The sequence below is a fragment of the Muntiacus reevesi genome, chromosome 6 (assembly GCF_963930625.1).
Source record: "Muntiacus reevesi chromosome 6, mMunRee1.1, whole genome shotgun sequence".
Lineage (NCBI taxonomy): Eukaryota > Metazoa > Chordata > Mammalia > Artiodactyla > Cervidae > Muntiacus > Muntiacus reevesi.
Window position 1 is genome coordinate 89774551 of NC_089254.1, and position 26583 is coordinate 89801133.

Consider the following 26583-nt stretch of genomic DNA (forward strand, 5'->3'; position numbering starts at 1 on the left):
ACAGATCTTTGGCCATACTAATCATCACCTTTAAGAAACCTGGATAAAGAACAGCTCTTGCATTAAGCTGTTTTCTAACCAAACGGACTCCCCAGGGAATGCCTGGAGTGATGCTGCTCAAGGCTCAGACCTCTGCATTTTCCCCAAGGAGCTGAACTTCCTGTATTTCAAAATGAACCTTTTCAAAACGGGGCTGCCGCAAACATTCTGAGAGAGGCAAGGAGGTCAGGAGAGCTGGCAGTTTTTGCAAGAGACTTATATTCCAGGATAAAAACATCCTTTAGGGATTTTATAATTTAAGTTCAAGCAATTAAACATGCGCATTTAGCACCCAAATGCAGGTGTCTGAACAAATGGATGAAAACTGTTCAGATGCTGGCAGGTTTAACTCACCATTATATAAAATAAGTTGTCTATGTAAGTCATCACAGCAATTTGAAAAGCATGACCTTTCATGTTTCAACCTTACTCCAAAATTATAAATTATATTTAGCTACGTGAGTGTCAGATCACTTCTTTTCATTATAAATGCAACACTAACTATAGGCCTACTGGGCAATTGGAAGGCAGGATCTGAAAGTATTGTCTCTACTTTCATGGAACAGAGAACAGCTTTCTGTTGTCACAAGTTTGCCCAAGTCCAGCCCTCTGCCTTAGGGCCGATAACAACGTCCACCAAACTCCAATCCTAGCTTGAACCCACGGCGCTCAGGGCCCTTTAGGACAGCTGAAGCTGGAAAAGCAGGGGCTGATCTCTGAGGTGCAGGTGTGTGTGGCAGCACGTCAACGCAGAGGGCCATGGAAACACCCGCTCCTCTGATGCCTGTGTTTGGAGCTCAGCAGGCTGAATGCCTCATGGCAGCCCCCTCCGGTATTCCTGCCTGGAGAGCTCCATGGACAGAGGAGCCTGGCGGTACAGTCCACGGGGTCACAAAGAGTCAGACACGACTGAGCACCTGAGTACGGAGCCACCTGGCTCCTTTCACAAGCTCCTTCTTTCCTTCATTTGATGAGCACTCCCAAAGCATAACTTTCCTGTGGTCGCTGTGTCCATCTCCTTTCAAGAGAATAACCTGCCATGAAGATTTACTCACTTTCAAAGATAAAAGAGGGTAGCATTTTTATCCAAAACTCTCATTTAAGAACCCCCCTAGGGCAGAATACACCCCTTCTGCCTGCAGGCTGCCCTGAACATCTCTTGTTCTCTGCAGGTATCTGAGGCCTGTTTGGAGTCTGGTCTTTGGATTCTAGTGATCTTACCTGGGTAGATAACAAACTCTGTGCCTTGTTCCTATTGTTTAAAAAAACAAAACAAAGCAAAACAAAACTCCAAGTATTTTCAGTGATTACACAGCAGAAAGTATACAGCAAAAATTACTTGTTGACTACATTTTCTTTCAAATGATGATTATGCTCAAGAGGTGAAACTTATTTTAACCCTACCCTTGTTTTTATTTTATAAAGAGCTTTCTATAGTTTAAGAATTATAATTAAAGTTCCTCTGAACTGATTTATTAAACTTAAGTTTTCAAAGAGAGAATGATGGCATTTCTTAAACTATTAAGTTTCAAAAACGAAGACTGCTTATTTTTATTCTAATATAAGAGATGAGAGACCGAGAGGGAAAATTTTTTCCATCTGTATTTTGATTAGAATTTTTTAATGTTCAAATTTCTGGTTATAAACCACAGTAAACAACCAGTCATTCATTAAGAGGCAACTATTGAAATGGCGATATTTAGAGGAGAAAAAATAAAACACGATGTGATTAAAACCCCACGCACGTCTTCACTTCAAGCGAAACGCTGTGCCCATCTGGGTATTAACAAAGTGCCAAATATCACTGGGATCTAGATTTAGCTCGTGTCATAAAGGAAGCACTGTGTTTCATTTGTTTACAAAGGACCTGGAACCTCATGGAAATGATGCTGGTGATATGGACCTGTAGAGAAGTCAACAGTAAAACGAGGTACTGATTTATCAATTGTTTAAATATAGAATCAGTTACAACATGAACTTTCAATGATCTACTGTTCTACTCTTAAGGGGAAGAGGTAATATTAAAGAAAGTTAACTTTTGGCTGTAATAGGTCTCTGCTCTAATTTTCTCCTCTGTTTGGAAATCTTTAAGGGTTAGTCAGTTTAAAAATCCTGGCTGCTTTTAAGTTAGAAGGGCCAAAGAAGAAGAGACAGTCTGTCCTGGGGGGACTCAAAGACGGTCCTGAGGAGTTAAGCCCTGGATGTGTTCCCTGAACTGAAGGTGCTGTCTCTGCTTGTTTTATGGTGAGGCTTGGGAAGGAATGAACTCCAGAACCCTCTCTACAGGTGATGGGAAGTAGGAAGTGTCCTGAGCCCAGCCACTTCCAGCACACGTGCCAGGTATCCACACTCAGAAATGAAACTCGACCTGGCCAACCTGCCAGCCAGGATGGCCACCCTCAGCAGGGATGGGGGTTTTCCTTCCACACTTTCATGCCCACTGACTCTCACGTGAACGGAAAACCTGATCCCTGATTTCAGTGTAAGAACAATGATGGGAATTTTCCATGAATTTTCTTTAGGAACCGATGGCTATCATAAATCCCACAGAAATGAGTTTTCCCTTTCCAAATTCCTCTGAAAACGGCAGAGAAAGGTGTATCCTTGTTCTAAACTCATTTGTAAATAATAAAAGCTTTTCCTCTAAGTTTATTACAACACGACCAACAGTCATCATCCAATCCTATAATGCACACGTGAAACATTGGTTTTCACAAATCATCTTTTGTGATTGTTAGGAAAAACTAACTTTCTATCTATCCATTCCTTACCTACATGAGAACAAACATAATACTAATCTCCAAGAGTGATTCTATGGTAAGCAGCTTTATAAAATCAGTCTATTTTTTTGTTTTTTGGCCATGCTGCATAGCATGTGGTATCTTAGTTGCCTGACCAGGGATCAAACCTGTGCTTCCTGCAGTGGAAGAACAGTCTCAACCGCTGGACCACCCGGGAAGTCCTTAAGACCAGTCTTTATGGCTTATAAACCTACCCTCCAATTGGCAACAACAGCTCTATCATTCTCCTTAGTTTCCACTATGCACACAGAGAGGCAAACACAGGCTTTATTGAGGCTCTTTACTGTTTCTGATTTTTTTTCTTCTTAGCACATCATAACCTGCGATTACCTGTGTGTGTGTTTGTACACTGTTTCTTCCATAAACCTGTAAGTTCCATGCAGACAGGAGTAGTGCCTGTATCATCTTTGTACAGTGTGGGATGAATGGAAGAAGGGGAGGGAAGCGGAGAAGACAGTAGTAAGAGAAAGAAGGGAAGGAAGGCAGGGAAGGGAAAAAACACTGCAACAGCAGCTACGCTGGTTTTAAGCAAACCAAAGAAGTACTGTTACAGTTTCATCAGATTCTTCATTTACAGAATTTAAAATTCTTTGTAACTTATATCAAATCTCATAGTAACCCTAAGTGAACATAAAATTAAAATTATTGTGTATCACCTAGAGGCACAAAAATGAGGAGTAGTTAGCGCCTGTATCTTTCATGTTTTAGCTATCCAGCAGCCACTACAGAAGACAGTTCTCCTCACTGACTTTTCAGGGGGTGTGTAAAATCAGAGCTGTATTACTTTAGAACTGTGACCAAGGTCCAGTATTTCTCCCCTTTTTATTCATTCAACATGTTTTGGAAACTGACACAGAAAGGCTGATTTTTAACTTTGGATATATTCCTGTGAAGGAAGAACTAGTTCTCCAGCAATTCTTCTCATTTTTATCACCCACACACTAATGCACCTTCTGGTGTGAAGGATGCCTCTCAACGAGGAAATCATATACCAATAATAAGCAGGGTCACCCACTGGGGTGGAGAGCAATGTCAGACCTGATGACTGGGAAGAACTGAAGTGGTGGTCCCTCCCACTGCCTGGCTCCAGGGAGAATATCCAGGGTGTCCTCCCCACACAACGTATCCTATGATGATACGATGGACCACACCATCAACACAGGGCAGAGGAGGACTCGCCCGAGCTCACACAGCCCGTGACTGTCTCACAGGCTGCGTGTGCTGAGCTCACCTGGCCGCCAGGCTGCTCACTGCCCAAGCTCTAAACTGACAAGGCTGCAGGAAGTGGCAATGCAGTCACGTGCAATGCAGAGAAAGTGTGAACACAGACAAGCCCAAACCGATCATCATATAGTTCTGAAGCATCTGATCGAGGAACAATTACAGACAGCAAAGTTAACCTGCTGAGCTGGGTGCAGCCCTGATCGGGACTGTTTTTGTCCCAACTGCCTAGAGCCCTTCCATCAGGGCAGAGGCAAACCTCAACTCCCATCTCAGCTGTCGTGGGAATTATGAGAATTAAAAGAAATAACACACGCCCTTGTGCACCTCAGCACTGTGGCTCTCCTGTAAATACAACACCCAACCCCAGTTCCCGTATGAACACAACCAGATCAACCTTGGAAATTCAGCTTCCCTCTTGCTGAATCCTTTCTCTCAGTTTTTCTCTATCAATTTATCACAGTGTGTTATTGGGTTCACAATGCACTTACCATTCTTCTGATGACAAAAGTAATAAACCACTCCCCATACATTCTACACTCAAGCAGTTTATAATTCAAGATTTTTTTCTCCTGATGCTTATAGTTTTTTCTTGACTGACCAAGGTTTAGAAAGTATGGCACATTCACAACTGTAGCACATTAAATGCACAGCACCTGTCACACAACAAAAAAGGCAGACAAGTATTGGTTCCGACTAGCTTGGAGGTAGCTGGGCTAACTCACCTGGGTCCTGACCCATATCACGGGTGTCCCAGGAATGTGATTTCCCTGTCACAACCCCCATGGCAACCAGCTGTGACATGCTGGCTCTGTGGGTAGGACATCATACGTTCCAGCTCCACTTGCAAGAGTATGTCCAGGTCCAAGTGTGGCCTTGTGACCACAGCAGAGGTCCTGACCCCCTTCAGCTATCCCCAGAGGGACACGGAATCAAGGCCAGCGATCTATGATCTAATTCTAGCGCCGGTGTGAGTTTGCCAAAGGCTCTGAGAGCAAATCATGTTTTCCCTGCCTGGGGCTTGGTTGCTATGCTTTGAAAAGGATTCTTAGTATTTACTGCAGTAAAATTAAGCACTTTCAAATTTCTGCCAGATCTCGTGGAGAAATATGGTTTATTAACACAAAACAAATGTAGTGCTTGAAAGGCAGGAGACCCGGATCACAGTCCCTGGCCCACTACTGGTTCACTGGGAAGCTTTAGGCATAGAACTTAAATCAAGTGCATCACTTTTAACGTGCACAGAATGGACACTTGGGAGGTGGGAGTGCCCCGTGAGATCTCGGGCCAGTCCAGTGGTGAAACTAAGCCAGCTCAGACAAGGCCCTTTGCCAGCGCCCGCGGCCCTGAGTGCTGGTTTGTGGGTGGTTCAGGTGGCCTTGCTGCAATGTGACCCAAAAAGGTTCTGAAAGGTTGAAGCTGAAGGAACTGGTTGAAACTTGTCCTTGAAAAGGGAGGCAATCCCACATATTAGCTAAGAGCACAGCTTTTAGGAGCCAAATCTGTGCATTCGAATCCTGAGTCTACCATTTTTAAACTTTGGTTTTCTCATCTGTAAAATATGAATAAATACCATCTACCTGTTATAGGCTGTTTTAGGGATTAGATGTCTTAATTCATGTAAAATAAGCACTAGGTAAACATTAGTCATTAGCTAAAAGTTAACAAAGTATTAAAATAAGATATAATAATTAAGTATATATATTTTTTTAGTTTCCAATGCAAACTTACATAGTTTCAGTTGGACTGAATGAGACTCCCTGAGAGAGGTAATAATAAAATACCCAAGCTTATACAGTCCTTTAGAGTTTGCAAGACACTTCCCTCTATTTTCTCCAAGGCTCGTATTCTTCTCATTTATTTTTTTACAAGTCACACTTCAGCAAAGTGACCAGGAAGATTGGAAAAAAGAGAAATATAAAACTTAAAAACTTTTAAAAAATAAAAATGCCAATCAATGGGTTAAACAGCATTCTACAAATGGCTGGAGAAATAATACTGTAGCTGCCATCCACATGCCAGTATCTTCATCAGAGACCTTCCTCTGAACTACAAACTTGAATGTCTATCTGCTAACTCAGCATCCCCACTGGAATTATAACAGGCATCTCAAAGTTAACAGGACTAAAACAGAACTGCTTGTAATTTTTCCCTTTCCCCATAAACAGGATATTGGGTAAACTGTGATACAGTCTCACACACTGGAACGCCATGGCAATGTATACAAAGAACTGCAGCCCTACTCCCAACAACATGGGTGAGTTTTTTTTTTTTTTTAAACCAAATGAGCGATAAGGTTTTTTTTTTTTCATGTATTTTTATTAGTTGGAGTTTTATAAACATAATATGGAAGGAAAACATAGGCTGCAAAAAACTACACATGGTGTGATACCACTTTCTGGTATCTCAAAATACCTTTAGCAATGCTCATTTATGTGATAAAATTTATATATCTGTTAAAAAAATCAGGAGAATTATAAACACAAATTTCTAAACTGCAAGGAAGCCAGAAAATAGTGGGAAGGAAGTACAAAGATCCAGAAGCATCTGTATCATTCCAGTTCCTAAAAGAGGAGGTGGGTCACTGGAGTGTTTTTAAAAATTGTGCTTTGGCGCTTACTTATATGAGTAATCTCTTGTATATATCAAATAACAGACAAATTAAAAAGAGAGAAATACAACTCATAAAATGCACTGTGCTGGAAGTTACACTTCAAAACAAACTAACAGTGAAGGAAAGTACATCTTGCTAAAAATATGAAGAAATTAATGTATACTAATAAAGCTGGGTATGGAATATAATTACTTTCACAAGGATGTGTTTTATGAGAATCAAATGCCAAGGGATAAAATGATTAGGCTTGTGGAACTGGAAGTGTTGGTCCCTCAGTCATGCCCGACTCTTTGCAACCCTATGGACTGTAGCCTGACAGGCTCCTCTGTCCAAGGAATATTCCAGGCAAGAATACTAGAGTGGGTAGCCATTTCCTTCTCTAGGGGAACTTCCTGGCCCAGGGATTGAACCCGGGTCTCTCGCATTGCAGGCAAGATTCTTTACCGTCTGAGCCACCAGGGAAGTCCTGATTAGGTTTAGAGGTCAGAACAAATTTATTTATCAGGGATTCTTTTTCTATTTTGGTAGGCTTTCTTTCTTAAAAACAAAATGTATTGACTGATATTACTTTTTGGTGTTGTCTGTTTAGCAGATGGTCTGTCCAAGCTGCCTAGGATGAGAACCTCTCCCTGTCCTGCCCAGCCTCGGACCTCCGGAGGCTTGTCCAGGAGGAGCTCAGCGCCGCATCTGGTGAAGGTCTGTGGTTTTAGAGTTCCTCTTCTCTCCTCCATCAGCACTGACAGCAGCGATTTACTGTAGACAAACTTAGGACGTACAGGCTTTCTTGTTTTCTAGAGCATCTAAGCTGCAATTCTTAAAATACATATAAGAGTCCATTTTAGAAGGAAGTGACCAAGCTCAAAGCAGCACTCGGCATGATGCGTCTTCTTTATTTATCTGCTTGAACAGGCAAGGAAACAAAAAGAGGCCTGTGCATTTCTTGGGCTTTGCAAACAGGAGCTGAATCTATTTGAATGGCCAGGGAGGAGAAGACAGTTTGACTTAGATTTGGCATGGGTTTAGGGGAAGAAATGTCTTTGTAGCTGGTCCTAAATATTATGGCAACTTGGACTGAGTCAGTCTCTAAGGGAGAAGTCGCCACATGTTGTAACAGAAGCCACTGGGCTTGGCAAGGGAGGGAATGAAAGAATTAGAATGAAAGCAACACCATTTCTCCATCATGGCAAAGATGCACTAGCCAGAACCATGGCCTGTCCTCCTTTTCCATGGCTGGTCAAACCAAGCGGGACCCTTTCAAATCAGTCTTTATCACCATATTGTAAAGAATACTAAATGCTGAGATTAAAATTAATTTCTAATGAATTTTTAAGAAGAACTTTTTCTTCCTCCTTACTGGGGGAAAAAAAGAGCAAACAATTCAGAACAGAGGTTCAAAAGGAATGCCAGCAAAATAACTGAGCTTAAGAATGCTGAGAGGGAACAGCTCTCAAATGCATTTATCAATTTTAGACCTCCTGTGAGATAAGACTATAATCTGTTTTGAGGCATGATTCCTCCCCACCACTTAAATTTTTGAAAATTAGATTCTTGCCTATCTTGTCTCACTGTTTTGACTGGTCATTCCCAAACATACACTGCCCAGCTTTGACGCTTTCCAAAGCTAAGAGGAGGTGAAGTCTGGCACAGAGAAGGCTGTTAGCGAGTTTTTACTAAGTGAATTCACATTCTTGCATGGCCTAGAGTTGGACGTAAATTCTAAGACTTCTTACATCAACAGTAATTTTTTGGTCAATGTCATCATAACTTACTATTTCCAAAAGGAAAAATTAGCTTATTTAAAGGTTACTGAATACAACATCTAGCTTTCATTTATGGATCAAAGGAGAGGAATTTTAAGGAAAAAGAGACAAAATATAAATCATACAGTTTCATTTTACAAAGTGGTCTTCCATGTATACCACGTGTTTCACTAAAAAAGAAAGGAGATGTTTATGAGACATGTAGGTGACAAATTGAGGGATGTGTGTGTGTGTAAGACCAAGAAAGTGTGAGAGAAAGACAGAGAAAGAGACAAAGAGGAGTCTGCGAGAATGGAAGAAGCAGAGAGTTTAAGGAATGCTTTAAAAATACACAACTGATGATCCCTTAAAAGCACCAGTCTTACTTAAATGGTGTCCTAGACCAGTCTGGCACACCAGCTGTGAAAGGTGGAGATCCTGACAGCTCACGACAACGACGTACACAGTATTGTGCAGACTTCTTTTGGGAAGGAGAGTTACTCATGGAGTCATATAGGAACTGGCTGGGCCCAGGTTGAGAGGTTCATCTGAAGGAGAAAACACCCTGGAACAGGTGCCGGAGGGCTAAACCCACGTGTGTCCAAGATACCCTCAGGAGGTCGGTGCTCTCCCTGCCCCACCCCTGGCCCGATGGGTATTAGGGAGTGATCCCAAAGAACAGAGCGAGTCTGCTGATCACTCAACATAGATGTATGAAGCATCTCCTGTGTGTCAGGCCCTGCAGCTGGTAGATACTGAGGTCTGATGGTGTACCCAGGGGAAAACAGTCCCTGCCCTCACAGAGTTTACAGTCTAGCAGGTAGGAATGGTAGGCATCAGGGAGGTGCCAGCAGAGTGACAGGGAACACAGTTGGCTGGGCTCCCTAGACAAGGTTTACATCCTGCCTCGGAAGCCTGAGCTCCCTGGGTCACTGCTTTCTTTACATGTAAAATGGGATGATAATGTGAAGGAGATTCCACGAGACCATGTTTGTGAAACACTTAAAACAATCCCTGACACACCAAAGGCCCGCTAAATGGCAGTTATGAGGGGTATCTCCTCAGAGATCCAAGGGACACACATGGAAGAGTCTGCCGCCCTCTTCCCCAGAGCATACCCCAAACTGCTGGACAAAGAGCCAAGCCACATCACCACTTCATGGCATTTCTATAGGATTTTTGGCCAATCAGGTGGCCCCTAGTGTCCCTAGGCTAGATAGGAAAGTCTAGTTGCTGAAAGCATACCCCGGCAAGAATTCACCCCACAGTGTTCCTATGATGGGAATGCTTTCTGTTTCTCAAGAAGGCAGCAAGGGAAGTATTATACGAAGGCCTCCTGAAAACTAACACATAACATCTTCTCTTTTAAAGCAAGTCCTACCGAAGCACCACCACCATGATGAATGTTCTGGATGGTGGCTCCCAAGGGACAGATGAGGGGGTGATGTCCAAGACATCTCAGGCCAAGAAGCAGCAGAATGGAAGTGTGAGGAGCACAGCTTCTGGAGCCAGGCTGCCTGGGCCTGTGCCAGGCTCTCTCACGCACTGGCTGGGCAGCAGTGCCCACGCTGCTCACTGGGACTCGGGGTCTAAACTCTGTAAAAGGGGGTTAATATCAGTTCTGATCTCACTGGGTCGTTGTAGGAATTAAAATCATTAACACCTGTCAAGCAATTAGGATAGACCTGGCCTCCTGAAAACAGTTCACAAATGTTAGCAGTAATTATGTCTGAAAACCCAGTAGCTTTATTATCTTGCTAAATAAGAACATAAGAGCCAAATACCAAGACAGCAACTGAACCACACTTGAGGAATCGAGAGTTCTCTCCTTGGCTCTCCCATCTTCTTTCTGCATCACAGTGGGTACACACATCCCTCCTGGAATTCGCTTTCCTCATCCACACAACAAGCAATACACACCTCCACCAACCATGCCTAGAGAGGCCTGATGCAGTTTTTTGTTAGTATCAACAGCAGCTGGACAGTTTAAACTTCTATGTCTTCCTGTCTATATTAGCCACGGTTTTCCAGAGAAAGAGAGCCAGCAGAATGTGGTGTGTGAGAGTGTGCACGTGGACAAAGAGACAGAGGGAGAGATGGAGAGACTGGATTTTAAGGCAATGGCTTTGGTGGTCAGGGGTCGACAAAATCCAAAATCTGCAGGGCAGGCTGGTGACCCAGAGAAGAGATGCTGCTGCAGCCTTGAGCTGGAAGGCAGTCTGGAGGCAGACTTCCTTCTTCCATGGGGGACAACAATCTTTTTCTCTTAAGGCCGTGAACGAATTGGATGAGGCCCATATACCTTATGGAGGATAACTTGCTTTATTCCATATCTCTGATTTAAATGGTAATCTCAGCTAAAAATACCTTCATAATCTTAGCCAAAAATACCTTTGTAAGTGTGTTTATACCTTCTAGAATGGTGTTTCACCAAATACCTGGGAACTAGCCAAGTTGATGCATAAAATCAACCATCACACTATCATTCCAGACTAGATGGATAGATAGTTCTTTGCTGCAGGAAAAGCCTCTAAGAATGGGCAACAACTTCTCTGAGATCAGAATAAATGCAAGAATTCAGATGAGGTGCCTATTTTACTTAAAAGCTGAACTCTTAAGTCTGAAGAAAACCTTTAAAGCGGATATGGAAGATGGCATATGAACTTAATAGAAGACTCAAATGAATGCACTCCAATCCACAGGAAGGACAAACCTTTAGAACAAAGACTGCAAACTCAGTACCTACAAGGGCCAGACAGATCAAACAACTGAGTGGGGCGGGGTAGATGACGAATAGGGCAGGGGTTAGGCAGAGTGCGTTGAGCACACTTCATGTAAAACTGCTCCTGAGATTTGGGCCATGGAAGGTTCCGAGTCTTTATGCAACAGCCCAAAGGGCAGAGCATGGTCCAGTGGGCGGACTATCAACTTCAAGTCAGGTTGAAGGAACTCTTGTGCCCCAATTCCACCACTCATTAGCAGCATGACCTGGAATAAGTTCCTTAAAAATTTCCAGGCCTCTGTTTTGTTTGTAGAATCAGGTAGCTGCCACTTACACAAAGAAGTATTGTGAATACTCAGGAAAAAGTACCTAAGACATGTGATGGCTGATATACATGCTTCCTACTTTGCTTTTATTAGGCAATCACTTACATGGCATTTAGTACGTGCCAAGCACTGCTTTATAACTCATTCAATCCTCACAACATCCCCACGAGGCAGGTTCTCATTTTACACATGAAGCACAGAAAGGGTGAGCAATTTGACCAAGGACACACAGCTGGGAATGACTAGAAGACTGTTCAAAAAAACAGAACAGCAGGACTCATTAGTAGATGCTATAATAGATCCTTCCACTCCAACTACTATAAGCTTCTTTTCTTTCAGCCTCGTATCTCTTGCAAGTGTAGGTGATGCTTGCTACCCATAGCAACTGATTCCCACTCACTCCTCATCTGTCCACAAACCTCTCTTAAAGGAACTCAGGACTCTGCGCTCAGCAATCCCTAGGTTCCTCACAGTCCTCTCTCTTAGCCCTGTTAGCCGGGCATTGCTCAACACTTCCTCTCTCCTGCACTGACCTCCACTTGCCTTCTAAGACTCCAAGATTCCCTGCTTTCCCCCTTGAAAGCGCCTCCGGGGTCTCTTCCCATCCCTAACTCCTCTCAGAGGTGAGCCCTAGGTCCCATTCATTCTCTGCTCTTCTCTCTCGACGCGATGCACACAGATTGGGGACATCACATTTTCAATGCACACAACTCAGTGCCTAACCTCCAGGTGTACTCAACAGGTAGTGACCAGCCTACATGCTCACCCTCTCTGCTCCAAGTCTGGCTGGCAACCAGTGTGACTTCAACTTTCATACGAAACGTATCCAGGTCTGTGTGTGTCAACCCTTTGAGACCCCATGGACTGTAGTCACCAGGCTCCTCTGCCCGTGGAATTCTCCAGGGAATAATACTGGGGTGAGCAGCCTTTCTCTTCTCCAGGGGATCTTCCCAACCCAGGGATCAAACCCAGGTCTCCTGCATTACAGGCAGATTCTTTACCGTCTGAGTCGCCAGGGAAGCCAGGTCTGCTAGCTCCTTAGCCGCCTCCTCTCCCACAGCCTAGTATACCCTCCTCTCGGCCTGCCTACTCCAACCATTGTGTTCTCCTCCTGTCACCTGAACTGCTTCACTTCTGAACGTATATTCTGACGTCCCTCTGAACAAACCTCCTTGCCTTCAGCTCCCTTTATTAAATATTTAGGATAACAGTTTGTTACTTAGGACAACCAAACCTAATAATCTTAAACCCCATATCTGATCCCTCCACCATGTCCCCTAGGGAAATACCAGCAACAACCCAGTGGTCCAGTTAGAAACTTCCATGCTGACTTCTATTCCTCTCTCTCCTTCATCTCCCATATCCAACAGACCCCCAAGTTCCATACGTCCACCATCTGTACACATCAACCAGAGTCTCTCTTCTCTTTCCAGATCACCAGCGCTTCTCATCCAGAGTCCTCTCTCCAATGAGCTCCTTGCCAGTTTTCCTGCTTCCAGTACTTGCTTCCCTAAAATCTATTCAGCAGGCAGAACGGTCCCTCTGAAACATGAGTCTAATCATAGTGTGCCAGCGCTTACAACCCATAAACATTTTCCTACGTCCTTAACGAGATGACCAGATCCCCAGGCAGAGCTTCTGGGGCGTTCCTAGATCTAGCCGCTGCCCACCTCGCCGGCCTCATCTCCTGTTTTCTCCCTTTCAGCCCCACATCATTTCTAATTCTTCAGATGTATCATGTTTCTCTCCTGCTTCAGGGGTCTTGGTATATCCCAGTTCCCCTGCCCAGATTATGCGTTTTCCTCAGTTTTTATCTTGGGACTTAGCATGCGAGTGTCATGCTAAGTATTCCTCTTCCTTAAGAGACGTCCCCAGCCCCCGGTCCTGGTGAGATCCCTCAGGTGGGTGTTCTGTAGCCAGCCTGCATCCCCTCAGCCTGCATTCCCCCCCAGTACGGAGCCCCCCTCAGGAGCCTGCTCTGTGGAGTAATACATGGCGCTCTCATTCCGCGCTATGCTCTCGTGGCCACGCAGTGCTGGTCCATAAAGATACTCCACGAGTCTGTGCCGAGTAAACGAGTGTGCAGTTGATTCTTAAAGCCCCATCTTCAACCCTCCTACACTCTGTCCCTGAGATTTAGCTCCTCCAGGTCTCCCGTCGCCTGATGGACACCTGACCGAGTACAGAGTGGACGGGAATCGTCTCCTCTCTCACACCTGCTCTCTTCAAAACCTGGTAGAGCAAAAAGAACACAGGCGTGGAAGGGTGTGCTCTTCTACACCGCACTGGCCTCACAACTTGAGACAACTATCTCTGAACCTTAGTTTTCTCATCTGGGAAATAAGGACACAAATACTGGCCTCACAGGATTATACTGAAGGAGATAATGTACATGAAGGGCTAGGCAGATGACATGGAAATAACAAACGGCACCTGAGTTTAAAACAAAACAAAACCTGGAGTAACTCTGCTTCCACTCCCCTCCCTGCAGCCGCTCGCTCTCCTCCAGACCCATTCCAGTCGGGCCCCCTCACCCAGCCCCCTGCCCCTGCCTCCTGGAGCTCTGCTGGGCCTTCCCGACTCTGGTTTTCTCAGTGCCCGGGCCACCCCACACACTGATACCAGAAGATACTATAGTCACTCCCCTGACCGAAATTCTTCATCTGCTCCTGTGACTTAAGTGTTCAGTCTAAATCGTTTAGTCATAAGCCTTCTCTGCCCTCCTGGGTCTGGCCTCAGCAGACCTTTGCCGCCTTCTCTTCCCGTTAGTCACTAATACACACACTGCTGTTGCCCGGCAACAACACATTAAGCCACTGCCCACTCGGTGCAACGGTCCTTCCCATCCCTATCTGTGCCTCTGCTCGTGTGTCCTTGGACTAGTCCAAGTCCAACACCACCTTTCTTTCAACGTCTGGACAAAGCCTCCTCAATCCATGATGCATTTCTTGATTGCCCAGCCTCAGAAAATCTTTTCTACAAACGCGCGGTGTTTGCTTTATCCCCCTCCTTTTATACATTTTCTCTCTCTCCTCTATGTTTATCTGTGCATGGAACCTCAGCTCCAAGCTCTCCAAGGGTAGCATCGGGCCGGGGCCCACGCCATCATGCCCAGGAAAGGCGCCCAGGAAGCAGCAGCAGCTGAGTGTGCATACCCACAGAGTCCTACTGAGAATGCAGAGCACCCCAGGGGCTGCAGTCAGCTAAGCTTCTGCTGGGCTCCTAGGTGAGTGCCTGGCATACAGCAACACTCCACAGATAACTCTTGAAATTAACTTATCCTCAGGGAGATCAACTATTGGCTGTGGGACAGAAATTCTGTCCCCAGAAAAAAACATGAAAGACACGAGGAAGGTTTATCTCTCCCATCATATACTTAGGATGTAGGCAAGCTTCAAGTTCACACTCTCCCACACGCTAGACAGCTACACTCAGCAATCAATACAGCATGTAACGCTGTGATAATTTAGTGTATCAAAAGGACTCGATTTTACCATATTAAGTAAGAATCATTCTTCAAAAGTCTCCTTTGGGGAACACGGACTTATTCTAACAAAGTCCAAAATCTTTTTTAGACCTTGTCTTTTACACCGCCACAGCTTCTTTTTGTTTGTTTTTAAATGCCTGTTACACAATGAACACTTTTTCTCATAAGGGTTTCAACCAGCTGAAAATTTAAAACTTTCAGAAGTAAATTTCAGTTTCCTCATATTTAAAGTAGAAGGCTTTTTTTCAGGGCCTTCCTTTTCAAAATTCTATTATGTAAGCTACTTTATAAATCATGTACACAACAATTCTCATGTCTCCATCAAATTTTAACTCCCCCCTCTCCCCCATGCCTTCCCACCTGGCTCTGGCAACACCACATACCATGGGTATGTCTGTTATAGTCTTCTCAGTATGTGGTATTACCTCTTCATATGTCATTTATCCCACTAACTTGTCCTGGAGGGCCAGGCCCCAGACATGCCCATTTTTGAATCTGCAGTCCTGACTGTCGGCATGTGGTTGGTGGCTCAGTAAATGTTTACATAAATCAATGGCTCAAATCAGTTATTGGATCATAAACTTTTTCATCAGACCTAACTACTGGCTCCTTCCTACCCTCCTACTCTTCAAGGCCAGAGAATTCCCACCACTGTGGATAATAAAAAAAAGATGGGAGGCTCTTAAGGCAATTGCAAACAAAAACTTCTAAACGTGTCCTTGGCAAAGATGGCATCGCTCTAGGAGAAGTTTAAATTCTTCCCAGCTAACATAGTACTCGAAGGAGGCAGCATCCATTTGCATGTGAGCTAAAACATTAATTACATTACTTTACATGTATAAGTCACACCTTATACATGTGCTTCATTTAGTTCATTTATTTAGTCCCCCTGAAATAAGTACTGAGGGGTAAAAAGCAATTAGTGTAAATCACAACTTTAAAAAGAGAAGTTAGGGAAGCATCTAGTTCAACTGCCCAATTACATGAAAAAGCAACAAACAAACAGACAAACAAACAAACAAACAAAAAAACCAAACCTGCCTGTTCAGCTCTGTGTACCCTTCAGTGATTTGGAAGTGAGCTACTTTTCAGGTATCATCCAATCATACTAACTGATGTTAGTGTTTCCAGAGTCTACACACTGCTCTTCCCTAGATCCAAGAACATAAAGCACATCTTAGCTTCCAAGAAAGCTCATAACAAGTTGATGAGGAGTTTGGAAAAAAAAAAAAAAATCTCAAAATAAAATTAACAATGACTCCCACATTTGGGCTTTCCAAACATATTGTTAAGGGTAAAAGAAATATATTTCCACATCACAAAGAGTTCTAGAAACCAACATATTCTGGGAAGTCCATATCCACTGCTTGGGGGTGGGGGTTTAATAGAGTGTATTAAGGGCCAAATCTTTTTAGATAATTGTTGACACTTGGCTTAAGAATATAAAAACTGAAAACAAAAATAACCCAGATTTTAGAATTTTTCAGTTATAATGAAGCTTGGGTCAAAGCCTGAAAGCATTATTTCGTATTCTCTTAAACACTTTTAAAAGCAGCACACATTTCTTCCATTTAAAGAGGTAAAAGCTGAGGCAACCAAGCTCAATCACTTTTTATGTGCTCAATGTCTCAAAAGCAGTTACAGCTATGGCCCCAAACTACAACTAAATGCTCTAATAACCCATTCTCGTGAGGGAAGGTGTAAAAGGTTTCTTGCTTAACTGAAGGATAACCGATCTGACTTATTTCAATGACTGGTCCGAAAGAGCTGCTGCAGTAGACCAGCAGACCACTCAGTATCTTGGAGACCTGTTAATATCTTTGTCCACAACTTCCCTTGAGGTTATATATATATACACACACACACACATATATATGTGATATATATAATGTTAATTATTTGGTGTGTATATATATATCCTTAGTTTTGATAAGAATAATATTCCTGTACATCCTGGGTAGCTACATGCTGCCATCTTCTGATTATGCCCAGTGGAGTGTAAAAAATTTTTCATGAAAAAACAAAATCAATAAAAGCAAAACTCCCCATTTTTTCTGCCAATAGTGCCCTTAGTAACAAGAAGGGCAAAGACATCAACACAGGGATTACAATACTCTCAAACATAATTCAAGCAGAATCCTAAATGGATAAATGCATGTTATAAACTTTTTTTTTTTCCCGCAAGTGCCTTGCATACTTATGTTACTATTCATTCTGAGACAGACAGACCATCAATGACCTTCTGGGTCACTGCCTAGGGAGAAAGCCGCCTATAAAGAAGAGTGGGGGAGAAATAAGAGGGGGGTTGCTTCCTTCCACTCCAGGCCCCCTACTGCCTTGAATGAAAGAAGACAGATGGCAGCCACCTTCCCCTTTAATTAGGAGGAGCAGCTCAGAAGGGGACAGCCCTGCTCACTTGGCACCATCTTTAACAAACCGTTTCGATGGTAATGCTCCGCTCATTCACTCTTGTTTCAAACTATTCTCAATCTTTGATTTACAAACTGAACTTCTGTAAATTTCATTGTGAGAAACTACAGTTCTGAGCATAACACTCTATAGAAAGAAGGTACTTAAAGATGGCTGCTGAATGAGTAATTCATACACATTCATACAGGGGGCCTGGAGTGTTTCATATGAAATACAGACACCTGAAGTCCCACCATCACCCTTCTGACATGAAACGGGAACCCTTATGGCACAGCAGCCCTTGTTTAAATTCACACAGTATTCTACACTCGATTCAGAAGTTAAGACCCCTGACTTCTGCTTTCCAACATCACACTACCATCATGCCACCCCCTTCTACCTTCAAAGTGTCACTGTTTTCAGTTGAGAAAGGTGGAGAAAATTCTCCGGTAAAAGCAGTCCATTTTATGAGGAAGGATAATTTCAATTACAAATCACAGACTACTCACTCCACGTTTCTATTTGTTGTGCATCTGCAGAAGCACAAAATGTATCAAGCCATGTAACACCTCTGGAGACAAGAGCAGCTCCGAAAACCAAGTAAACAGAAATGGAAGACAAGGGCCAAGTGTCAGAATTAGGCTGATGTCAGAGAATCTTCTGTGTGGGTGATGAAACCTCTTAATTATTTTAAGTTATTACACGTATTTGCTATAAATCTACAAGGCATGAAACTTTCTAACATGAAGGAAGAGTTCAGTTAGGTCTTTATCCCATTTTAATATTAAACCTATTGTTTTTTTCCCCTCAACGTCATTAAGTATTTGTTATTCCTCAGGTCCCTTCCATCTCCTGACAGGCTTTAAAATGACAGCCTCTCATCCAAGAGCCATTTCCACCTGGTGTCTGCAGCGCCCACGTGCAGACCCCCGTCCTCACACCTGTCTCATATATGCACCTCCCTGCTTCCCACTGGAAGTAAGGGCAGCACATTGGGCATCGTTAGATGAGCTCCTGGCCGCACCACATAAAACAGCCTTGTCTGTGTCACTGTCATTTAATTAATGGCAAAGTTCTTGAACCATTTAAAAAGAGGGGAAAAAAAGAGAACTCTTTGTTTTCTCATTGATGATAAAGTTCAGTCTCTTACTATCTCTAACAAGCCAGCCAGAGGGCTAGATACAGGAAGAGAGATAGAAAAGATAAAAGAAGCAATTAGCTATTCAACAAACTTCATCTCCTACTTCCCAATGAAGGGGAAAGGAAAAAAAAAAAAAACAACTTGGTGTTTGCCAGATATTGAGTGTCTTTAATAATGTTAGCAAGAAAAAACATGTACGAGAGACTGACTAACAAAGAAACAAACAAAACTTACTTTGTTCTCCAGCGCAGTAAGCAGGTCGGGAACGGGAACGAGATGAGGGTAATTCCTCTCCACAAGGCCCCTGCTTTCACTTTACAAGCTGTGTGTACGCGTTCATCCAGGTTTGCTGGGGGAACTCCAGAACGCCTGCGCTGCCTCGGGATGCCCCAAGTTCACGGTTCATCTCAGAAGCTTCACGGAGGACCGGCAATCTCCAGGCCAGACCGAGGTGACCTCTGGGCGCCACGTGGCACCGCTGCTGCTGTTAGCACACGCACGCCTGGGACACCCACTTGTTAGCTCAGGAGCCAGGCCACCAGCAGATAACCGCTCAGACGCGCGTCCAGGGACTCCAGCCTCGGGCGTTCTCGGGTTCAAGGTTGGAAAACGCATTAAGACGAGAACCATGCAGTCAGCAGTATTCTGCGCCATTAACCTTCTTGTACTTAGATGCCGGTCTAAGTAAGAGTGAAAGGTACAGAATTAGAAGGGGTGTTTTACTGGGGATGGTGATTGGCATTTGTTGTGCACTGGGTCAGAGCTTGCTCTCAAAAAGGGCATTTAAGAATCCTAGATCAGAAGTATTTTCATTTCCTCTGTGGAAACTATATGAATCACTTAAAAACAGAAGGCAACAGGAAAAAAAAAAAAAGTATATAATTCTGATTAAATAAAAACGTACCCCTTACTAAATCTCATCTGGTTAATATTTTTTAAATCCAGAAATTAGGAAGGAAAGCCCAATATATAAATTTGATGTTTGTTTTGAAAAATTACTTCATCCCTGTACTGCCCAGCTCATAAAAACAAGCCTTCTTCCAGCAAAACGGGACACTTTGACCTTGTTTACTGCAGTGTTTTGAAACCGCTGTCTCGTAACTCCTGACATCACTGGACGTGTATTAGCACCTTTTCTGCTGTTGGCTGCACACGTTGCTACCCCAACTGTCTTGAATTGCCCCTGGTTGAACAAACACTCCTCACAACAGTAGGGATACTGGCGTTAGCATTAAGCCCCAGAACTCTCGTGATACCTTAGGTAACTGTCACATCTTTCTGATCACTAATACAACAAAACAAAAAGCATCAAACATCGGGTACTTTTTAAAATCCCTGCAGCGGCACCCACACTTAGAACAGACCACTCACTCTTCTGACCGTCTCCCTGCCAGAGACAAGGGCTTCGTTACTCACCAATCGCCATATTGGCAAGAATTCCTGCCACAGAGCTTTTTCTAATAGAAGATCCTGACCTACTTTCTCCCAATAAAAAATTCCCACAAACTTTCCTAGAGGATAATTTAGTTTAGCATACTTTAGAGTTTCAAAGAGCACTGCTGCATTTTTAACTTTAGTAAAGTCAGATTTATCCATTTCTTTTTCTTTTGTGGAACCTGATTTTGGAGGTGTTTCTGAGTGCTGCATTTTTAAAGAAATAATTTTCTCCTGAAAGTCTGACATTTCCCTTCTGTGTTCCTCATTTCTTGTTCTTGATCTAGTAGAATTTTAAAAAAGGAAAAAACGAGGATAGTTGTGACACAATTCAACTGTTTAAGTTACAATAAAATTTGAGTGAGCATCTGCCAGGAGAAAACTAAGTTCAGGTACTACCAACGGTGGTGCAATTTTAGAGAGACAATTAAAAACCCAGGTTTAACCTATCTGAAATCAACTGATAATATTCTCTTTCCTTCCCTACAACAACTTGCAAAACATCAAGTCCTCGAACTATAGTCACCAGGAAATAAAGAACATGAAATACATATCTGAGCAATTACGGCCCTTGTTTATCAGAGACGGATTAAAAACAAAGACGTCCAGGGTTAATAAAATTAATTAACTCTAGCTAGAGAACTACTAAAAAGACCCTCCAAATATCATGCCGTTACTATGACAACTTCAAAATTGCTTTGAGAGAATGTGAGGGATTTTAAGATTCATGATAAAACAAGCGTCATCTAGTCTGCCAGAAATTACTTTCAGTTATATCAGGCAGCAAAAAGGCTAAATGGCTATTTACAACTGTGAACTATCAAATCATTACCTTTCGAGAGATGCTGCTCTCTCCATGCAGATCATGAAAGGAGTAAGTACATGAACAGCTCTCTCAGTAATCGGAACCATTTTGATTTCAGTCCTGCAACTACACCACTCCTTCGGTCTATCTACTTGGTACTTTATTTTTATAATGAAAGCAAAGTCTGATGCAATCTGAAAGGGAAGGGACAAAAAAAAAAAAATAAGAACCTAACAGTCTTTACTTTCCTAATACAAACAGGCAAACACTCACTCCGATATTTTAGGCATTAACAATGAAACAAAATTGAAACAACATTTTTTTCCCTTAAAATTTCTGCTCATAGGTATTTAGACTGATTTACATTTTACATAATCTTGATGGCTCAATCAGGAAGTGAAAATTTTAAGTGCGTGTGTTATGGACGGGAGGAATCATGTGACCCACAGAGCAAAGAAAATTATGCAGTAGACTAGCACACTAAGAAAAATAAACCTAACAGGAGTTTAAAAATACTGTCTTTGGGATTCGTCGAGCTGTGAATATGTTACGACTTTTAAGAAATAAAAATTAATTTGGAAGCCTTGAAAATAAGCCCTCAGGACATTTAAAAAAATATTACAAGATCAAAGCAATGCACTATGTGAAACACAAGTTTAATTAATAAAGAAACTGTTTCTACAAAGATCATATCCATTCAAGGTTTATTTTAAAGGCGATTTTTCATGTTATTTGAAGATGGGGCAAGACATAATTGTAATGAAACAGACATATTTGCAGTTATGTACTTGTACTTTATTTAAATGTATAGTGCTGTGTGCTCCTGGAGCACAAAGAAAAAACTGGTTTTCACACAGGTTTTATTGATTTCAAGAGGTCACTGTATTTTATTACAGCAAATACATTCTCCAGAGGAAAATGTCAACACCATAAAAATTTTCATCTGAGGTATTAACTCACTCTGGAAATCAGAAAGTGGGAGATAAATGTTAAAACACTTAAGTATAATGAATTGAGTGATAGATGACTTTTCTCATATAAAAACTACTTGACCACAGGCTCGGTGCTAGTTGTCTAAAATGAGTATGCTAACATAAACATACTTGAAATTCAAAAGGTTTGGTCAGTGATTGTTTTGTTTCTTAATGCAATTTCTGTTATTAATATCAATAAAAACAATTAACCTGGTTGAGAGGAGGTATTTGTATCTCATAACTATTACTTTTATCAACTTAATGCTTCACATTTTTCAAAATGCTTTTCATATCTTTCTATCAGCTTTTAAAAAAAAATTATACCACAAGAAAGTGGCAGGGCACGGTCAGTGAAAAACATCGGTTCTGAGTTATTTCCTGGTTACTAGCTCATCTTTCAAAATTCTTAAACACAAGAGGTAGCTGGAGAAGAAATTATTAGGGAAAACAGAGGACTCTCAGAAGCAAAGCTTGAAGTAGACCAAGAACAGTCAGGAGTACTACATGACATTGTGACATTCCTACTAAGCATGGTTATCACACTGGTTGACTAGATTAACAAGAAAAGATAAACAAGTTGCCAAGAAATGTCCCCCCAACAGAGTCATGGCACAACCTACCTCTGCCCTTGCTGAGATCATAATTTATTGAGAATAAATCTCAGATTTATTCTATAAATAAGCAAATTGGAGAAGTTAAGACTTTCTCATGTTACACAGATGGTTGGCTGACAGCTGAACCTGGACTCAAGATCTCTGACTTTCCCAGCCTAGGGCTCTTCTCTACCACCTGCAGCGTCACCTGAGGCTCAAGCAAGCCTCCAGTGAGCAGAGCCCTGCTAGCTTATCTCAGTTGAGGAAAACTGAAATGTTAAGACTTTGAGAGGCTCACTCTGGCTACTTCGTCCCTCACTGGTGGGCCCCTGACCCTTATTACCTCTGCTCTCTCTGTCCCCCACTAGCCGGGGTGGAGCACCATACCTTTGGAGCTGGGAGGAGACACGGCAAGTTCTGAGCTGAGAAGCTAAGCTTCTGAGAGGGAACCAGACCCTCTTCCTGGCTCCTCCCCTTGCACGGGTATAACACAGCCTTCTCACTTTTCTCAGAGGAAAGATCAGACACTAAAGTAAGAAAAAGCCCTTGTTTTGGTTCATATCACAATTTTACTGGGATTTTGGACAAACATGAGGACAAGATAATATTCTAGAAAAAATAAAATTAGCTCCCATTTTATAATCTTCATCAGAATCAATACTGTGGAGATTAAGGAGTTAAATGTAAAAAAGGAGGAGAAGAAAGAATTAGAAGAAAATATTTCTGAATTTGAGATAGGAAAAGAAGTCTCAGTTTCACCAAGGCAATGGAAAAAGCAACAAATAGCAAGGTAATCAACTCAACCTCACAATATTAAAACATTAAAATCTGTAGCTCCAAAAGCATCAGACAAAACTGAAAGATAAATAAATAAATACTTGCAATAGGATAATATGGTTTATATCATTATAAATGTAAAAGGTAAAACATATCAACAGACAATTCGACCCAAAATATAAAAGGTCAATTAATGCAAGACAGTGTTGAATTTCACTAGGAAACACCAGGATTTTTTTCATCAATCAGATTCACAAAAATGGACAACAGAAAGAACAAAGCTGGTGAAGTGAGGTAAGACAATCATTTCGGGAAATCAACAATATCTTTTTACAAGCCTTCAAACTGCACTGACTGATAACATGTCTATAAATACCTCCTGAAGATGCAGTCACAGATACACAGGAAGATAACTGTACAAGGACACACATACAGTAACTTACAACAACATAAAACTGGAAACAACCGAACATCCAGCACTGGAGGAAAGTATGTGAATAAAGAAATTACAGCAAATTCATATGTTTTTTTTTTTCATATGTTTAAATAATAATTTTGGGAGAATACTTAATGACACTGGAGATCACAAAATATAATGTTAGGTAAAAATGCTGGATATAAAATTATATATAAATATGATATAAATGTTGCTAGGTAAAAAGAGACTGGAAAAGAATATAGTTAAAAATCTTAAGAAAGGGTGGGCAGAGAACTTAAAAGTTTTTCATTACTTCTTTATAATATTGAGATATCTGACATTTCCAAAAGAAATGATATTTTTGTAATAAGAAAAATGTTAACTTAATGAGCATTCTATAAATATCTCTCAATCATATGAAAGCTTTACAAACACCTAATAAGAAAATGCTTATATCTTATTATTAAGTGCAAGAAAAGAAGTGTAAGACAATATGATCTTAAATAGATAAAAATTCACATTGAAAAGACCAGAAAAATATACATCAAGATATTAACAGTGGTTGCTTTTTAATAGTGCCATTTATTGTGTGCAATATTTTTTCTACGTAAGTTTTCTATGATTGTCACATATCGCTTTCACGAGGAAAAATGGATATCAATATCACAATTACAGGACTGATACATCAAAAATATGCTACTATTAACGCTGACTGTCAACAGCCATAAAAAGTTGCTCTATCATTAAGCTGTCCTTTTTTAAATTTCGGAAACCACTGGTATGTCTTCAGAGAATATCAGGAGGGCGTCCGGGAGGTGGGAACAAATACCACTTCCCAGCTGTCAAACTGTGTTCTCCACAAAGCAGCAGCTCTGCGAGGGCCACGCCGAAGCATGAGACTCTTGACAGTAGGATGTTGGCATTATTAGCAAAATGGCAAAGAAGACTGACGGACAATGGGTGGAAAATGGCCCAAAGAGGAAGGCAAGAGTTCATGTAAACAATAGAAGCATTAAGAAAGATTCAAGGAATCATTAGACCCAAAACAATGAAAAGAAGGGTCCCAAAGCATTATGTGTATACCTGTGTTCACAGCAGCATTATTCACTACAGCCAAAAGGGTTGATGCAACCCAAATATCCAATGGATGGATAAACAAAAATGTGGTTTAGTCACATAACAGAATGTTACTCAGCCTTAAAAATAAAGGAAATTCTGATACATGGTACAACATGGTTGAATCTTGAGGATATCATGCTAAGTGAAATAAGCCAGTTACAAAAAGATACTGTATGATTCCACTTAAATGAGGTTCCCGGAATAGTCAAATTCACAGAGACAGAAAGAACTGCTTGCCAAGGACTGAGGAGAAAGGGAGAATGGTGAGGTAGTGCTTAATGGGAATGCAGTTTCAGTTTAGCAAGATGAAAGAGTTCTGGAGATGAGTGATGGTGACGGCTGTTCAGTAATGTAAATGTACTTAATGCCATTGAACTGTAGACTTAAAGATGGTTGGGACGTCCCTGGTGGTCCAGTGGTTAAGATTCTGTGCTTCCAATGTAGGGGATGCGGGTTTGATCCCTGGTTGGGGAATTAAGATCCCACATGCCATGTGGTGTAGCCAAAAAAAGAAAATAATTAAGATCATAAATTTTACATCATATACATTTTACCACAATTTAATAACGTGTGTATATATATACCATTAAAGGAAAAAAGAAAGAAAGAACAGAATAAAGAATGCATTAGAGTTAGTATTCATAATTCTGAAGCAAGCTTTTGATTTAAACTCAGTTTAAAGGAAGTCAAGGGTGCAAGCATCAAAATAAAATAGATTTTATTTTTTTTTTTTAGATCTTATTTCTGATATTAGATTTTTAAAATAGAGTTATAGCAGTCAGCTCAGTAACACAGAAGATCAAAAGTAAAAACAAGAAGGGGCATTATGTCTAACTTGAAAAGAACATACCACACCTCTCTGTGGTTCTTTGAGACCCTTTCATTATAGCCAACTTGAAAAATTCCCCACGACTAGGAAAGAACCTGCAAACCCAAGAAACAAGATGACATTTTCCCATCAGCTAACAGGAAAAAAATATAACTATAAGGGAAACCCTGAGTCTCCTAAAATGTACTCTATCCTTACTGTGCCCCACTATCAGAGAATCAAAGAATTCTGGAGCTGGACAAAGGCTCTCAGGTGGAGCTGCTCCAGGGACACAGACAGCCGCAGAGCTTGTCAGCTTGTCCAGGCTCACTCGGTGATGCTTGATTTAAAGACAAACCCCTGGAGCATACTTATGTTTTGTTTGTCATATTCTGTTTTTCAATTGGCATGTTTCATATTTTATAGGCAGCTTACTAAAGGTAAGAAATAGAGCATATCTGGAATATTCTTTTTACAAGTCAATTGATTAATTCCATTCAAAAAATATTTATTGAATACACAGTATATGGGATTCCCTGGTCGCTCCTTGGTAAAGGATCTGCTTCCAGTGCAGGAGGCGTGGTGATGAGGGTTTGATCCCTGGGTCGGGAAGACCCCCTGGAGGAGGGCATGGCAACCCACTCCAGTATTCTTGCCTGGAGAATTCCACGGACAGAGGAGCCTGGCAGACTACAGTCCATGGGGTTGCTCAATTGCGTCTGACTCTTTGCGACCCCATAGACTAAACAGTCCATGGAATTCTACAGGTCAGAATACTGGAGTGGATAGTGACTTAGCACGTAGCCACACATGCACAGTACATACCATACACTATATACCAGGCATGGGCTAAGCACTGAATGGGGAACTGGATGCCATCATCCTTCCTTCACCAAACCAGCAGTTACAATTTAAAAGAAGGACAGGAAGCTATTGGCACACATCAGTGGGGGCTCCAATCCGGTCTAGAGAGCTCAAGAATGGAAACCTATATGAAGTGACATTTTTAATAATAGTAGTAGTAATTAGTGGGCTTCCCTTGTGGCTCAGCTAGTAAAGAATCTGCCTGCAATGTGGGAGACCTGGGTTCAATTTCTGGGTTGGGAAGATCCCCTGGAAAAGGGAAAGGCTACCCACTCCAGTATTCTGGCCTGGA